Source organism: Embiotoca jacksoni, unplaced genomic scaffold, assembly GCF_022577435.1.
Source record: "Embiotoca jacksoni isolate LCO1_2020_lvr unplaced genomic scaffold, fEmbJac1.0.p SCAF_82, whole genome shotgun sequence".
Classification (NCBI taxonomy): Eukaryota; Metazoa; Chordata; class Actinopteri; family Embiotocidae; genus Embiotoca; species Embiotoca jacksoni.
Genome location: NW_027185439.1, coordinates 628448 through 647977, shown reverse-complemented (window position 1 = coordinate 647977; position 19530 = coordinate 628448).

The following is a 19530-nucleotide window of genomic DNA, read 5'->3' as shown; positions in this document are numbered from 1 at the left end:
GCTGTGTCCTCCAGCCTAAATATACTCACTGCTCTGCCCCCTAACTTCCTCCTTTCCTTTCTTATTTGTCCTCCCTTTTTCCTTCCATTTTGTTGATCGTCATCTGAGCCGCTGCCGGTTGAATTCGTGGAAGTTTTCTTTAGTTTTTTGGGGTATTTTCTGCTCCGATAGATTGAGGCTAACGTTTTCCACCTGCCTCCAGTGTTTCTGCTAAACCGAGCTGAACATATTCCAGACCGGCCCGGTATCACATCAGAGCTTGTAACACACCTGTTTGTCCACTAGGGGGAAACTCTGGGAGGACTTTCACCTAAAAAGTCAATGCCGATGTCTTTTAGGTAACGTTCGTGAGTAAGTTACATATATAAAAAAACTAATTTAACTTGCGTAAAGTACGTTAAATAACTTGAGGGACATATGTAATGGTACTTTCTCCCAGGAGGTCAGTTTTCAAATACGTGAGAAAGAAAAAGTCAGGATTTCTTTCAAGTAACGGGTGTACGTTTCTTAGGCTACATACAGTAACGTAGCGCATTTAACATATGTAACATACGTAAAGTAGCTCACATCACGTAGGAAACGTTATCTATGTAAAATGACTTATTTAAATCCAAACCATGATCCTTTCCTTACCGAGTGCCCAAACCTGAAGCACCTGACATTTACCGCCGACGTGAAGCAAAACACGACACGGACACGATGCCCTCTAGTGGACCGACAAGTGAACTACAAGCGTGGCTGTGATATCGGTTCGTCTGGAACTAAATACATCTTCTCATCTGAGACTATTGATTTCCAGTAAGTGTTGGACTGCTCCTTTAACAGACGGTGGTTCTTCTCTGCAGTTTGCTCCACTGGATACTGTGGATTTTTCGGACATGAACTCCTTCACTTGTTTTGATACGATATCATTATATTTATTATTGCACGACTCCCTCCGAGGCCGGAGACCACTGCAGCATTACAGTAAAGTGTGTTGAAGACGAGCCGTTTGTGTATATATGGAGACGTCGAGGCAGCCCGGGGCAGAGGGCATGTTAGGTTAGTGTGGGCGGATGCAGAGGGAGATCCAGGACAGAAAACACAACAAATACAAAGAGAAACAGAAGGAAACAGAGCAGAGGAGGACGGAGACGGACAAACAGAGCTTTGCTATTTAAGGGAAAAGAAGAGAGATGAAGTTACAGGGAGGGAAAACAGAGAGAGAGTTGTAGAGGGTTTATATCAAATAACAGATTCAAGTCCTGGAGTACATCAACTATTACCGATCACCTGAAATCACTGTGATATGAGTGATGGATGGATAGATACATGGATCAATAGTTAGTGATGGATTATAATCCGAAATAGTTGATGAGCTGGATGAACAGATGGATCATAGTTAAGATGAAGTCTACTTTAAATCTGAATTTATATATTGATGGTGACGGGGATGTCATCAACCATCAGTGATGTCATCAACCATCAGTGATGTCATCGTTGGTTTGTGAACTTTATGAATCCTCCAGTTCAGATTCTGTCCGTCACCATCTTTGCTAGTTCGGAGCGGTTTGGAGCAGGAAGTGACCATATTTGGACGAGCTGGGGGAGGAGCCAGCGGTGGATCTGACCGATCTGATTGAAAACCTGACGATACTAAGTCCCGCCCACCGATAGCTGTAACCTGACTGCACCACAGGCCTGTCAATCAAACAGACACGCCCCCAAAAACAGGTCTTCTTGAATCTTCTTTTCTAATGAATGAGGGATTATTTTCAGATGGACCTCCAGAAAACTAATAAGAAGGAGTGACTTTAGCTAACAACACCGAGATAACTGATGGACACATTTTATTCACTTTGGATTTGATGAGAGAAGTTGAATGGGAGTCTATGGAGCCGGAGGCTTTTTGGAGCCGACCTCTAGTGGCACTCGCTGGTATTGCAGCTGAAGACACTTTTGGATCGGAACCATTTTACAGACCTGAAGCTATGAACTCTTTTATATACAATCTGCAGTCTCAACCTGCCAGATTTAATGGCCTAATAATCCCATGTGGGCACCGGTTTTGGCCCGCGGACCACGGTTTGCCAGCCAGAGGACTGATCACGCTGTAACCAGCAGTTTGTTTTTTACTGGACGTCAGTCAGTGGTTCATGGGCTTGTTTTCCTGCTTTAATTTAACTGTGGACAACACACACACACACACACACACACACACACACACACACACACACACACACACACACACACACACACACACACACACACGGAGTCTCAGGTGATTAAATCAGCTGTCGGATTTTTGCACTTTGCACCTTGTAACTGAAGAGTTTCCCCTCTGTTTGTGTGTGTGTGTGTGTGTGTGTGTGTGTGTGTGTGTGTGTGTGTGTGTGTGTCTGTGTGTGTGTGTGTGTGTGTGTGTGTGTGTGTGTGTGTGTGTGTGTGTGTGTGTGTGTGCGTGTGTGTTGACTGCAGCTCTGTATCATCCATCATTTAACGACCTGCTTCAGACAGCTTTGTTTGGCATCAATCATTCAGTCGTGTTGTCGTCCTGCCAGCGGAGGGAGGACGGCCGGTGTAGAGGATCCGCCCAGCCGCAAAAACCAGGATCTGGATTCAACAAATCAGAACCAGAACCAGCTGGAAATAAACATTTAATCCTGCTGCTCCTTCATCCAAGAACAAAGTAAAGAAGATACCAGATATTTGTCTGTTCAGCTGGAGACTGTTTACTGTGTATATTGTGTGTGTATTGTGTGTGTATTATGTGTGTGTGTGTGTGTGTGTGTGTGTGTGTATATTGTGTGTATATTGTGTGTGTATATATTGTGTATATTGTGTGTATATATTGTGTATATTGTGTGTGTATTGTGTGTATTATGTGTGTGTATATATTGTGTATATTGTGTGTATATTGTGTGTGTATATTGTGTGTGTATATTGTATGTGTATATTGTGTGTGTATTGTGTGTATTGTGTGTGTATATATTGTGTGTGTATTGTGTGTGTATATATTGTGTATATTGTGTGTATATTGTGTGTGTATATTGTATGTGTATATTGTGTGTGTATTGTGTGTATTGTGTGTGTATATATTGTGTGTGTATTGTGTGTGTATATATTGTGTATATTGTGTGTATATATTGTGTGTATATATTGTGTGTATCTTGTGTGTATATAGTGTGTATATTGTGTGTATATATTGTGTGTATCTTGTGTGTATATAGTGTGTATATTGTGTGTATATATTGTGTGTATCTTGTGTGTATATAGTGTGTATATTGTGTGTATATATTGTGTATATTGTGTGTATTGTGTGTGTATTGTGTGTATCTTGTGTATATATATATATAGTGTATATATTGTGTGTACATATTGTGTATATTGTGTATTGTGTGTATATTGTGTGTATATTGTGTGTATATATTGTGTATTGTGTGTATATTGTGTGTATATATTGTGTATATTGTGTGTATATTGTGTGTATATATTGTATATTGTGTGTATATTGTGTGTATATATTGTGTATTGTGTGTATATTGTGTGTATATATTGTGTATTGTGTGTATATTGTGTGTATATTGTGTGTATATATTGTGTGTATATTGTGTGTATATATTGTGTGTATATTGTGTGTATATATTGTGTATTGTGTGTATATTGTGTGTATATTGTGTGACAGCTCTCTCTCTCTCTCTGGTTGTAGCAGTGATTTTTCTCGTCCCCGTTTCTTTTTCCTTTTTTGTCGAATCAAGCAGCGCTGCTCCCGTTTCCTGCTCCGCTCTGAAGTTCCTCTCTCGCTTCTGGATAAATATTTGTCTGGTGGAGCCTTAAAATAGCCGTGCAGATGACACATTTTTACATTACCGCCGGTGATAAGCGTGACGGGCTGTCGATGGGTCGCTTTAACGAAATGTAGCATCCCAAATCCCCTCTCAGCTGCACTAATCTAATGTAAGCAGGTGGGGTGGAGGGGGGGGACTTTAGGAACCTCCAGAGACCAGGACCAGAGCTGGTTCTAACCAACCCGGGGCACGGAGGGACTTTCAGGACTGGCTGGGAGACGATGTACTAAAGGGACCAAATCAGACCAAAACCAGTCCAACATCTAAAACTAAAACTAAAACCAAAACTTTTCCTGTTTGGACAAAACACTTCACAACAATCTGACAGACACCAAACCCAGAAAGCTCATCACCTCGTCGGTAAACAGCAGCCACACAGCGACCTGATCCTGGAGTCCACCCGACCAATCAGAGTCCAGCGTTCATCCCTCCTTTAAGCTCCTGTTTGGTCTCAGCTTAACTCCAGCTGAGCGCTTGATCTTTTGATACGAGCGGTTCTCGTCTTACAGACGCCTCCTTCAGTCCAAGAAAGCACAGAAGTGAATATTTTATAACTTCATACAATCCACGGGAACCAGACACCGAGCGGAGCGACTCCTTCCACCGCCGACCCGACGGGCTCATCATCGCACGGATATTTGCACAAGTGCAGATACCTTGAAATCTGACGGTCAGAAGATTCAACACACAAACAAACAAACAAACAATAAAATCCTCCTGAAGCTGATCTCTGAACAGATTCCTGCTGAGCGTCACACATCGAGTCATTTTGAAGTTTTAAATCCCATCCAGATAAAGAATGAGTCACCTGACTGACTTCATGGTTTCAACTTCAGAGGTCCAATTCTTTGTGACATAAATCAAAGGAGGGTTTGAAGTTACATCCTTTAATTACAAAACAACAGCAGCATTTATGAACTTCTAATTTCACACATTTGTAGTTTATAATTTGTTAATAATTCTGAGAGCTGCATCGGTTTAATCCAGACTTTGGTTTTTGGTTCATGAGCAGCTTGTTTCACGTGGAAACCATCGGTAGATGTTGGCGCTGATGCAGGTTGGCAGGTGGGTTTCCTGAACATACTGTGATGTTTTGTTGATTTATTATTTATTAATGTGTTTAAAATGGTCGGATACGAAAAAGAAAACCACTGATTTGTTGGTAATTTGCCGGCTGACTGAAGCTCCTACAGTTATTTATTGGCGTTGAACCTGAGCCGTGATAAATCTTGTTTAAAATGTTCTTCCCCGTCTCCAACGTGTGATTAATATTCAGCTCATGTGCTGATGCGGCAGAAAAAAACCGTCCCGTCCCGTCCCGTCCCGGCCCGTCCCGTCCCGGCCCGGCCCGGCCCCCCCTTCTCTGCCTGAATACACTGGCGTGGACTCAGGTAGGAGCTGGAACACTTCAGTGGAAAATGAAACCCGAGGAGACAGCGGGGCCGTTAGGTGAGCCGTGTCTGAGCGAGGCGGGCGGATGGATGCGAGTGGGCGTTCGCTGCCGGTGCCAACGATGCTCCCACTTCATCCAGCAGCTCCAGATCTCTCCGACGAGGACTCGCTGCGTCGTGGTCAAAGGTTTTCTATTGTTCATATTCACTTCATCTGAGAGCTAAAAATAAAATCGGTGGACACGCGGCACTTTCAATCCTTCGTGCTGCTTTCAGAAGGAATGAATCCAGTTCAGGATAAATGACGTCCTCTACAAACATCTACTGAACGAGAGGAAATCATCTTCTGAGCTGCTGCTGCTGCTTGAGTCTCCGGGCTCTCAAAATCTCCCACTTTCTGTTCTGAGATATTTCCATCATCACGGGCGTTAACGTGTTTTTGGTGGTCGACTGAGACGTCAAAGCTTCCCAGTTATTCATGAACGCACCAATATAGCAGACAGAGTAGCACCTGTAACCACGGTAACCGTACATAAAGACCGAGACAACTGCGGACTCAAAATGCTTAGAAGCTACACGAAAGAAAAACTTAAAAAATTAGACTAAAACATCAACTGACAAAAACTCGTCATCAGAAGAAAAACTTGACTTAATTAATTTTACTACGAAAATGAAACGTCTTAAATGGGACTGACATTAAAGCCCGTTTCCATCCGAACGTTAAACATCCAGCGGTGCAGCTGAAGTCGTTCCAGATGAAGTCCGACGCGCCGCTGGAACCGCGACGTCCAGTTAATAGAAGTTATTTCTGTCAGAACTGGCCTAAATAAAAGGTGAAGTCAGCGTGAGAGTAGTCGGAGAGCGACGCTGCTGTTGACGCCCGGAGCCGAGGCGCCCGTTGTAAAGACCACGTTATGAAAACGTAGCTTTAAAGAGCGCTGCGATGCCGAGCGTGCACCTCTTCCTCTGGGCGGCCGGCCTTTGCATCATTTACATAACCCTGCCTACCCTTTGTCTGCTTGTCATGTTCTGGTTTGTTTTCATGGCTTTCGTCACACGGGCTCGTTGCCCCGCGGCGAGGCCTTCCACAGGACGGGACGACGTGTCTTTAATGCGCGCTGACAGCGGATACTGGCTTTCTGCTTGTGTAAGAGCACATACTGTAAAGGATTCGACTGCCTTTTAAGGCCGGAGACAGGACGCTAAAAATAGAAGCTGTGAATAATACGTCAAAACAATAGTCTTCAGGACAAAAGGACGGTTCGGAGACTCGTCTTCGGAGGACGGAGGAGCCGAACGGACTGGTGTCAGCGCGGCGGAGGACGAGGACGGTCACGTCACAGAACTCAGAGGATGCTCCGCCTCCGAGGAAATAAGAAACGAACAAGGAAGCAGAAATCCTGCAGAAAGTCGAGCACCTGAAGCGCTCAGTCAGCAGAACTCCAGCAGAACCAGGAAGAGGATCTCTTTCCTCCAGCAGCTCAACAACGTCTGCGTGGATGATCATGAAATCTGGTACAAACATTCATCGTCTCCAGAGGATGAATCCCACCGACTTTGGTGATGTTCTGGTTTTTCTTGTAGCGCCACCATGAGCTCGAAGTTTGGTACTTTGGGTGAAATATCTCAGCGGTCGCTTAATCTTTTTTGATCATTTGTTTACTACTTTCTTGTTTTTCTTGTTCTTTATTTAACACATGAAAACATTTATTTGCAGCACATTTCTTAATAAGCTGCTGATTTCTTGCAGCTCGTTCACGACTCTTGGAGCCTTTTTTTTTTGTCCTCCTGTTTTCTGGGTCACTGCCGACTCCCCGGCTGCAGATCAGTAACGACGGGTCACAACTTCAAACTCCCCAAACCGCTGAGCAGCGCCGGCCGGAGTTTAACTACAGACCGGCAGTCAGTCGGCTAACGTTTGGATGTTTAACTCTGATTATTCAAAGTAGGAGACGTTGGCGTGGAAACACAGAGAACTCCAGACGGTTTCTCCCTTTATTACTTCTTTATTGTTTGTTATTTTGGGGATCGTTCGCATGCTAAAATGTTCGTGCGGCTCAGAGACGATTCAGAACACAAAATCAAGAGATTAAAAACGTTTTCCAGTCGACGCTTCGAGGTATTTGGACAAAAAAGTGCAGAAAGTTGAATGGAAATCTGTTGCTGCTGAAGCATTTTGGATTTTTAGAGATTAAAAGGACTTTTTATTTTTCTGCTGATTGAACAAAAAGATCTCACGGTGACTTTTAAGTTTAATATTAAAAATATCTCCCTTTCACAACAGAATTCAGTTCAGTTACACGATGATCAAAAGTCAACTTTAACCCAGAAACTGAGACGTACCTGTGATTTGAACTCTTTGGCTCCGCCCCCTTCAGTCCACACCACCGAGACCTTCTGTCACTGTGAAGAAATTAAGAAACAATCTGTTAATGGTGACGACAAATCAGGACTATAAAAAAACTCAAAATGATGAAAAGATGAGACTGCAAGTTTATGGTCAATGATTTATTTATTATTGAATTTGATGTCATATTTTGACCACAAGGTGGCGCTACAACATCTGCAGACAGGTACGCAGCTTGACTGAATGATGTCATGATCCAGAATGAGGCTTTTTGTGTAAATAAAGTTGCTCTTGAATCAGCAGCTGTGATTGGCTGATGTTCTTCTTCACTTGGATTTCCCAAAATGTTGAAATGTTCCTTTGAATAAATCTCATTCTGCAGATGAAGTGTCTCCAAACACGTCCGTCCTTTAATAATCAGCCTCATCACAGCAGACTGTGGTTGCCATGGACATGATCAACCTTCCTCTGCCAGAACAAAAAACCCCGATGGCGTCCAAAAGGCCTCTGGCTCCCCCCGGTGGACACACAGCAGCACTGCACCTTTTTATTTTTATTTTTCCTTGTCAAAAACAAACATGATGGAATCCACGTCCTCGTGTCCAACACACGATCCATCACGTCGCCGTGGGAGGGATGCTACGCTCGCGTGGAAACCAGCCCTGGCAACAGGCAGATACTACTGTGTGTCACCATGGTAACCTGTGAACTGGTGAGAAGGGAAGAGATGGGAGGAGATGTCAAAAAAAAAAAAGGAGGGCGAGAGGCGGCAGAATGAAAGAAATGACACAATGATGTAAGAGAGAAAATAAAAGTCGTCCCGTCTTTACGAACGAGGTCGAGGAAGAACCGAGGACTCGCTTCACCGTAAACGTCTCCGTCCGTCTCTCTTCTGTGTTTGTTCTGATGTTTGAACTGAGTCACGTCCCTGATGTGTGACCTGTTTAATCAGATAAAGTAGGACATCCTCTTCCTGCCGGGCAACTTCTCAAACAAAAAACTCGTCTCTTCCTGCCCGCGACGCTGCCAAACCGCAAACATAACGGACCACGAGAGGAAGGAACAAACAAACAAACAAACAAACAAACAAAACAAACAGCACACGGTTATTTTAAGAGAGGTGTGACGGGTCCTCGTTGGATCACCTGTTCCTCTAGAAGAAGAAAACCCGCTGACTCAGCAGCGCTGTGATGGCGTGGAAACATCAGAACCAAGTGAAGGAGTCACATACTCAGCATGACATCATGGTTTAAAGGTTTCTAAGCAGCAACACTGAGCCTCTCCGGTGACCGAGAAGGTGTTTAGATCGTTTTGAATAAAGTTAAAGTGCGCAAACTGGCGAGCCAACATGGCGGCCGGTCGTGGAGCGACAATGGTCGAGTCCCTCCAGGACTCACAGATGCTGTCTGGTGTGAAGGAGGACTCACAGATTATATAACGACCTCTGAATGCAGGCTGCCGGCACAGGAAGCATAGTAGGGCAGACCTGTGTGTGTGTGTGTGTGTGTGTGTGTGTGTGTGTGTGTGTGTGTGTGTGTGTGTGTGTGTGTGTGTGTGTGTGTGTGTGTGTGCTGGTACATATATCATTGTGGGGACCGGTGTTGGTTTTAGTCCTTGTGGGGACGTTTTGGTCAGTCCTCACCTCGGTACTGTTCGAGGGTTTCAGAGTCGATTTAAGGTCCACATTAAGATTACACAACTGTTTGTGTGTGTGTGCTTGTATTAGTCACGTTGTCGGACTCATCTTCCTTCAGGGGAGAAGAAGCAGGTCCTAAATTTAGAGTGAAGACTGAGGTCATGGTTGAGTTTTGATTTAGGATGGAGTCATGTTGGGCGAAGGCTAGTTTGAGTTCACAGACTGGATATAAAAAGTGGACGTAACTTCTGGTTCTGAAAACTGACGGAACACCTTCAGCTGCAATACCAGCGAGTGCCACTAGAGGTCGGCTCCAAAAAGCCTCCGGCTCCATAGACTCCCATTCAACTTCTGTCATCAAATCCAAAGTGAATAAAATGTGTCCATCAGTTATCTCGGTGTTGTTAGCTAAAGTCACTCCTTCTTATTAGTTTTCTGGAGGTCCATCTGAAAATAATCCCTCATTCATTAGAAAAGAAGATTCAAGAAGACCTGTTCTTGACTTTAAACTAAAATGCACCAACAGCTTTGCAACTAAATACATAATGTTATTGTCAATAAGGTGCGAACGGAATTTTTTAAAATTTGATATCCGAAGTTAAGCACCTCGAGACAAACAATAGGTGGCGCTAATTCTACATTCATTTAAACCACAGAAGAAGAAGACAGTGAAACGAGATGACGTCATGAAAAATGGTGGAAATGTGATGTTTCATTTTTAAACAAATAAAGAGAAATGATTATATAAAAAAAGATTGATTGATTGATTAGGTTTGTCTTTAGGTCATGTCTATTTTTTTATGTTCCTTTGTGCTGCTAATTAAAAATTAGTCCTATTAGTCCAGATAACAAAAAACATTTTGTTATCTGAAAATTTTGTTAAAACTTCCCTCCATGTTTTTATGACATCAAATTCAGATTTTCAAAGCTAGTGTTTCTGTTTTAGTGAAATAAACTTCATCTGTTCCAGAAATAAAACGGTTTCTGTGAAGGAATCTGAGTGTTGTTATTATTCTCCAGGAAACCAGTGAGCATTAAAGTAATGTCCTCTGAAGAGATGGGAACATGACTCTGTGTGTGTGTGTGTGTGTGTGTGTGTGTGTGTGTGTGTGTGTGTGTGTGTGTGTGTGTGTGTGTGTGTGTGTGTGTGTGTGTGTTTTCTGGTTGGGGATTCAATGTGCAGGACGATGCTCCCTCATGCTGAAAAAATCTGTCCTTCCTTTTCTTGTTTCTCTCCAGGGGTGTGTGTTTTATGTGTGTGTGTGTGTGTGTGTGTGTGTGTGTGTGTGTGTGTGTGTGTGTGTGTGTGTGTGTGTGTGTGTGTATATGTGTGTGTGTGTGTGTGTGTGTGTGTGTGTGTGTGGTGCAGCTCTCTGCGGGCTTTAAAGGCATCTGGTTCAGTCTAAACAGACGCTGCAGTATCATGTTCACACATTTACAGTTTTCTTGTCCACTTTTAGCTGCAGATATTCACGTTTATAGTTTCAGGTAAAAAAAAAAAAAAAGGTATAAAGCTAATATTAATAATAATAAAACATTTTTGCAGTAATGGGTCAAATAACTAAAAATATGTATAACCAGCCTTTCAGTTCTTTATTGAACTTTAAATGACAGCAGGAAACTTACAAATGTACTTTAAATGTCACATGACATAATTAGTCAATGGTTTTGTTTTCCTGTCTGCTACAGCAACGTGTAACTGTCACGCCTCGCCATCGTAGCTATTCACATTTTGCTGTAATAGACGGACGTCCTGCTGGTAGTAAATAACGGTTTAGGATCAAAACATACGTTTGACCTGCTGCTGAAGTCTGATCGTAGACTGTTTATAAAAGTAGACATTCTGATAAATGAGGCGCATAAGGAAGTGTCTTAAAGTGTAATACCACCGAGTGCCACCAGGGGCTGGCTCCAAAAAACTCTGTTTTCAATGGACTCCCATTCAAAAAGCATCAACTTCTCAAACGCAACTATGTTTGATTGACAGGCCTTTGGTGCAGTCAGGTTTCCAGTATAGGTGGGCGGGTGGGTGGAGGGTCCCGCCCCTCGCTCCGCCCCTCGCTCATCCAAATTTTTTAAATTCCTATCTATTGCTTCTACATTTTATTTTGAAGCCTTTTTACTAAAATCTCTCGGAGTGACCTCGTAGTTGGAGCGTGCTGCAGAACCTCCACAGCGCCCCCGTGTGGTGCGACTGAAGCTGAAGCGTATTCGTGATCAGTGAACAGAATATATATTGTGAAAATGTGAGATGCAGAAATCAGGATGAGATGAAGCCGACGATGTGAGAGAGCAGAAGACTCTTAAATCCTGTTTCTAATGCTTTCACTCTTAATACCCTGAGAGAGAGAGAGGGGGGAGGAGGGGGTCATACACTCCCACAGAGGGGGTGGGGTATCATTGTGGGGGGTGGGGGTGGAGGGTGGGGTATCCGTCTGGGGATTTGGACAGCTGTCAATTAAAATCCCTCGACACAATCCAGCTCCTGCTCCATCACACCGACGTCCCTCTGCTCAACGGCACTCCTGACACACACATCGCTGGTGCTGCCCTCCTCCTCCTCCTCCTGCTCCTCCTCCTGCTGCTCCTCCTTCTCCTCCTGAGTCTGACTTGCATGTGTGTGTTTCTGCGGCTGCTGTTATTATTTCTCCAGGCTGTAATCCCTCTCTGCCCCCCTGCAGCCTTTGTGAGTTATTGTAGATTTGGTTGTGCATGGCTGCGTGTGTGTGTGTGTGTGTGTGTGTGTGTGTGTGTGTGTGTTTAATATCCTGTGTAGGCGGCTGTGAACAAGCAGAGATTTTCTGTGTGTATCTGGTATCTGGCTTCTTGAGGGCTTTCCAACACATGCAGACTCACTGAGGTGGGCAGGATGGAGGAGGGGAAGCCTGGGTGGGGGTGTGATGGGGGGTGGGGGGAGGGGGGATGTACCCCGGCTGCATGTTGAGGCTAGAGGTGCGATTCGTGACCAGTGCAGAGCGATGATTGGCCCACGGTGCCGTCACTCGCCGTTATATTCCAGCTCGTTGCTCACTGAGTGTGCACACACACACACACACACACACACACACACACACACACACACACACGCACACACACACACACACGCACACACACACGCACACACACACACACACACACACACGCACACACACACACACACATGTACTGCTATACTTACAGGGACCTTCGCTGACACACATTCTCCGGCCGCTCACCTTCACCGACAGAAATTAATAAAAAAAACAAAAGTTGTATTAAAATCGTTAAAATGTTTCAGGAGGATTTCTAATCTGATTTTTTTACCTCATGAGAAATAAATACAAATAATAATGTGAAGCAGTAAATTAATTTATATGTGCAGTTTCTATGAAGGTTTTCTGTGATCATCCAGTTTCAGGCATCTTTAACAATTTCTGAAGCTTCACATCATCAAATCGTTATTTTTATTTTTTTTACTTTGCTTGAAAATGTTGTTTGTTAACCGGATGTTTTGTGACGTTTCTATTGTTTGTATTTCAACAGAAAGGAATTAAAATGATGTCACTTCTCACTCCTAAAGTTGTTGCTTTTAACCACGCCCACTGGTCTCTGATGCTCCGCCCTTTCAGCTGGAGAAGATCTACCTGCTTTTTTAACCATGTTTTCGTGTCTCACATACTCTCCTCTGTCCTCCGTGTTACTGGACGAGGCCACTAGAGGGCGCCACCAGAGGAACAGGGATAGAATCAGAACATCCTGATGTAAACAATAAACATCGGGGGGGGGGGGGGGGGGGGGGGGTCACGAGAGGACCAAACGCCTTCGGCTCCGCCCACACTCACACAAACACACGGTTTAAAGTGTTTCCCGTCGTGCACACATGTAACTGTCTCAGACTTGTCTCCATACTGCCCCCACAGGTCGTTTTTATATTGCATCTTTTGGACGTGTTAACTTCTGAGGTCGTGCACATCCGACGCTCCGAAGGTTTCCAGACTGGAATCACAGCGGTGACTGACAGGTGGGCGGAGCCTGGCTAGCCGCTACCTCTAGTTAAGAAGTCGGTTTGGTTTTCATATCAACTATTTCACTGTATATGAGCAGCAGCAGGTTTTAAAACACGACCGGTCAAATAGAAATCGTATTATGTTTATAAACCTACTGCACGTTCAGCCTGCATGTGTTGGATATAAATGTTTAGACAGTAACGAGGCGAGCGGAGCTGCGTTCGCTGCTCGGAAACTCGTCCGTCGCTGCAGCTGAAGCTTCGTGCAGCGAGCCGAGACAACAACGGAGCGACTGTACGAACAACGAGGCCTTTCGGAGCGAGCGGCAGGTAAATAACCACCGGGCCTTTTTCTGGAGGACAGCCGAGCGCACATCGGGACGCGTCTTCGTCTTCGTCTCTCCGAGTCAACACATGTCAGCGCTGCAGAGGAGCAGCGTGTTCTCACGGTACTTCCTGCTCGTCCAACTCGCTGAGAGACGAGTTCGTCCTCCGCCGGGCATCCGCACGCGTCCCCACATGGATAGGAGAACGGGAACACACACACACACACACACACACACACACACACACACAGTGCGGAGGAGGAGGAGGAGCGTAGAGCAGCCATCTTGCCACCGATGGCCGGTTCTGCCGGATCAGAACCAGAACCGGAGGTTTGCCTGTAGGAACGCGGCCTTCTTCACACACGTCAGCATCTGTTCAGACGATCGCTGACAAATCTCACCGATCTGACTACTGATGTCAAACAAAAGGTCCGCGGGCCCGGCGGCGGCCCCTCGACCCCGTCCCAACACACGGAGAGCGTTTTAAATCTCTCCCCGGCGAGATTTCACAGCGTTTGATTTACAAATCCATTTAGCAGCATATGCAGCCTTTTCTGCACATCAATCTACGAGCATGTTTTTAAGCTGCGAGAGGAAACTGTTACTTTAAATGAGCGGCATGCATGACGTGGTGTCCTTGATTTTCCTGCTTGCACATGTCCTCTCTGTGTGTTATTATGCAGGCATCTGCTGTCAAGACTTCTTAAACTCATCGCAGCGTTCCTCCCGCTCTCCCCTCCACGCCACTCTCTGCATGCAGCCGCCCTGAGCACACACACACACACACACACACACACACACACACACACACACACGGGGGGAGGGGGGGGGCACACGGTGTGAAATGCACACACACACTCACACAGATGTGGTGATGGAGGGTGATTGTCCCCCAGGTGTTGCAGAGTCTGACTCAGGCCTACTGTCAGCCCGGCGGCGCCGCTCGTCTCCTCACGTGCACTAAATCTGATGTTTTTACTGCTACTGCACACACACACACACACACACACACACACACACACACACACACACACACACACACACACACACACACACACACACACACACACACACACACACACACACGATCACATCTCCGCTCTGATGTCTGCCGACAGGTGCGTTAATTGATCGTTATCTTTAGATAATTTCCTGCAAAACTTTTCTCATAATTTCATAGAAATCAGGTGAAATTTTACTTTTAATTACGGGAACGTTTCCAGGAAAGTTCGACTCAATTTGGTGCAAATTGTGAAGGAAACGGAAACTCTATCTGATAATTATGTCGGCGGTAGGAGAAGAAAAGATCGTTGACGTCAATATGCGGCCGATGAAGATGCATTAAAGTGAATATAAACTGTTGACCTGATGGTGGCGCTACAGGAAAGGTCAGACATTATCTATGAATGTCTGAAGCCAGTTTCATCACTATATAGTCGGCATTTTAGACGTCGCCATCTTGTTTTCTTTGGAGCCAGAAGTGACCATATTTGGATGAGGAGGGGAGGAGCGATGACACAATGCCCCGCCCACTTCTATCGGAAACCCGACTGAAAGAAACGCAACTCTCATAATTAATCAACAAATTATTAAGCTACAAATATGTGAAATTATATGTTTATAGTTGCTACTTTTTGCCCCGTAAAATCTTTAAACTTTAATATATCAACCTGAAATTTGGTACGCTTGTGAACAAGAAGTGTGGGAACCAGGAAAAGTGAATTTTAAAAAAGTTTTTTTAATTCTTGAATTAAAAAATAATGTTTAAAAACATGTTTTGTGTTTTAAATTTCCATGAGATGATTAAAACCAAGTAATTTACGATTATAAATTTAATGATACGAGTGTTTCTGACCAGTTTAAACCATGAACATGTTTACATGAGAGGTTATCGAGCATGAAATGGAAGTTTTTTATTTTCTTTAATGAAGGCAGATAAAGCGAATGTTTCTTTGAGCTTCAGATCTGCAGCTCTGACGTCTCTGTTGTGTTTCCACCACTTCAGAGATTTCTGTTGTTATCAGCTGCAGCAGCAGCTCTCGAACACTTCTCTGTAATTAGAGAGCTAATTTGTGAGCTGCAGTCGTTATGGGTGCTGGTTGTTCATGGTTACCTGTTGTTATGGTTACCGTTTCCCTCTGTAACTGGCAACAGGACCTCGAGTACCGCAGAGTGGGACTCAGCTCGGCTCTCCGTCTCCCACACAGACGCATGTAGATCAGGAAGGTTCTGGACATCAGGTGGATTTAACGTCAGTCGGTTTAACTGTTTAACCAACGACACCAGTTTACCGTCAATTATTCATAAACAGGTAAACTAGTTTTAAGTTCTCAAACAGCTCAGTTTGTAAGAGAAATATCACCAATATTTTGATCAATGACAAAAGTTTATGAAATCACAAGACCGGAGCTCAAAAATCTCACCACAGATCGGCGATATTAACAGTTCAAGTAAAACTATAAAAAAAAATAAAAAAAATGAAGTACTAAAACATGACTGAGTTCAGTTTCAAGGTGAACATGTCGGCTTTTCTTTTAGTCGTTACTGCTGTGTTCAAATTAATCTGCACTCATTTACATCATGTAACAAACAACGTGACCACCCGTCCAGGCTGCCCACACCACCGAAAACAAACGCCCCCTTCACTGTTTGTGTGGCGCTCACTGAAAGTTTGGAAATAACTCAACAACTACTGGATGGATTGTTGTGAAATTTTATACAGACCTTCATGTTCCTCAGAGGATGAATCCTGCCGAGTTTGGTGAACCTCCGACTTTTCCTACGGTAACATGCTGAGCCACGATGGTGAACATGGTAAACATTAGAAATGCTGAACATTAGCATGTTAGCATTGTCCTTGTGATGTCACACCGATGTTACCATGTAGAGTGTAGTTTATTTTCCCCAATATTTACCATCATTTCCTTCACGAGCATTACAACGTTTATTAATAGTATTATTTTATTGTTGTTAGCTGTATATTATGAAAGCAATCTTTAGTAAACAAGCTTGAACTCTGGGATCAACACAATTTAAATCAGCCATTTCACCTCCTTTAAAAATAACACATGTACATTTATGGACATGTTTTCCTTCTCTGCCTCCAAATCAAACAATAAAACAAGTGTCTGTAGAAAAGACATGATTTCAACGTCATATCTGGATTCAGAAACGTCCGTATTCATACGCACATAAATAATCTCCCCATCTCTGTGCTAAACATTTGCTCTTTTCTCATGTCCTCGTTTCCTCCTTCCTGATTTCACTGCTCGCAGCGCGGAGCTACAGTTTCACATTTTCCGAGCTGCCGTCGTCCGCATGACAAATATTCTAAAGTTTATTGTAAAAACATCCTAATGGCTGTATCCAGTGCGTGAAATCGCAGCGTTGCCAGTGGCCAGTCACACAGCGAGATGGATGATGGCGAGTTATTATTCATGGCTGCAGCGGTCTGAGGACAGTGCATTAATCCAGGGGCGGGGAGATGCACATAGTTCTTATCATGATGAGGCTGGGGCATTAGATAAGGAAAAGGATAAATATAGTGCTCGTGCTTTGTTTTCCTAATCCACCCACGGGGCTAAGAAACTAACCTTTTAAATAGGTCACCTTCTCTGCTTTTAGAAACAAACACAGGCTCTGCGTGTCCACTGGCTGTGTGTGTCTCAGTCCTTCGGAGACGCCAGCTGAAGTTTGGGATGCTCAGTCAGTGCATGTTGGTCGATCCTCGGTTAAAGGGTCAGTGACCGCCAGGAATTCACATCTCAGTCCATGACACAGGATGATTATTGGAAGGAAGTCTGATGCTGAGTTTAATTTAAGAAAAAAGAAAAAAGATTTGAATCTGACGCTGGATAATGCAACGTAAACCAAAGGGTCAGGTTTCTGTGTTCACACTCAGCACAAAGTCGACTAAAGGGACAATTTCCTGTTGGAAAGGTAATCAAAGGACGACAGAGATGCAAAAGATGCAAAAAAAATAGCTATGAGACATGAAGGTCCTCAAAATTAAGACAAAATGACCACAAAGAGACACAAAACCAAAACAGGATGCAAACAAACACCACAAAAATCCTCAAAATGACACTAAAAACCCAACAAGAAACCGTAAAGAGACTCCATGAGTCATGAAGACATGAAGACGAGACAACAAGCTGCAACGACGCACCGAAGGTCCATCAAAATACTTAATTACAACTCCAGAATGATTAAAACCAGATGTGAAATGACCACAATGATACGAAAAATGACCTCCAAAAGACAGGAGCACAAAGAGGAGCGAAAAAGACGAAAGAAATCCTCAAAATGACCAAAAAGACACTGAAAACCCAACAAACAGACTCCGAATGACAACAAACAGATGTACAAACACCCAGAATGACTCTTCTGTTCGCTCAGTGAAGACGCTGAACGATGGACAGAAACATCATGATGTCACAGTGAAGCTGAAACATCTGATCACTTCATCATTTTATCCTGTCGGACAGTTGTGTGAAATTTTTGTCAGAATTTGTGGATGAACTCTGAATTTCCGACCACACCACTTGTTATTCGAGGTCAGAGTGACCTTTGACCCCCAACATTGAATCACTTCATCCTCGAGTCCGAGTGAACGTTTGTACCAAATTTGAAGAAACTCCCTCGAGATATCGCGTTGACAAGGACGACAGACGATTGAACGACTTCTTCACCTTCTATTGTGAGAATATTAGAAATAGAAAATGATGCAGGGATAAAAAAATTAAAAAAGTATTTTTAGCCAAATATAGAAAAATTATGAACAATGAAAGGTAGTAAAAGTTGTCTAAATATAAAGCGAACTGCTTCCTATGTATAAACAGTGTTAACGGCAGCAGGCTGATGCGTGTTAGCAGTTATGTTATCTTCAAATAATATTCGCTTCATATTAACGAGCGGAGATTCTTTATACCCAGAAAAAAATACGTTCTACAGAAAGACTTGAAAGCCGGCAGGACGAAGAACCGTCCGGACGGAGAGCAGAGTGTGGCCCCGGGGCCTCCGACCTCCGGGCCGCCGAGGAGACGTGGACTCGGACACAAAGACGACAACAAAGACCCCCCGACCCGAAGAGAAGAGTCCGTCATGTGGAACGAGCCGGCTTTTATGCTGCGACTGTAGGAGACGAACCGGAGAGCGTTAAAGGAGGTTTGAAGACGAAGCGGCGACGGATCACAAAACACGTGAAAACTGATGTTGTGTAAGAGTCGAGGAGAGAACGAGAAATATCAAAAGGCAGGAAATAAATTCTGTCCGAGTACATCTAAAACGGATGTTTTTTATTTAAAGTTTACAAACCAAACTGTAGATTTAAAAAGCGCTAGTAGCATCAACTACATCCGTCCCCGTCTTTACTAAACGTCTCATTTTCTGGTTAAATGGGACGTATTTGACGGTAAAGTGGGACGTTTACTCCATTAAAACTAAAGTTTGAAACAGTTTTTATAGTCTGAGTGTTACAATATTTGGATTTTTACATGTTATTGTCTTTCATTAATGGATCAGATTATTTGTTTTAACTCTTTTTTCTACGGGATTTTAAAAACATTGAGTTCAGTGCTCAAAAACTTTTAATGTAAAACTGGAAGGTCCAAGAAAATACACATGAAATTTGTTGTCGCTTTATTTTTGGTTTTTAGGTCAACAACTTCTTTTTCCAGGTGCAGTGTCGTTACTATAGAAACCAATACGGACAAGACTGTAAACGAGGATCGCCTCTTCGGAAACCTGTTAGTTTGCGAAAACACTGTTTTGAAGCTCCAGTCTGACATTTTGCCCGTCGACATCTTGTTTTATTTTTCAGCCAGAAGTGACCATATTTGGACGAGCTGACTGAAACCCTGAGGACTCTAGGCCCCGCCCACCTGTACTGGAAACCTGACTGTCTCAAACCAGCCCCGCCCCCAAACACATCTCTGTTTGAGTCCTGATATGTAATGAATGATGAATTATTTCCAGAAGGAAACACTGATCAGGAGTTTATCTGACAACACCATGAAA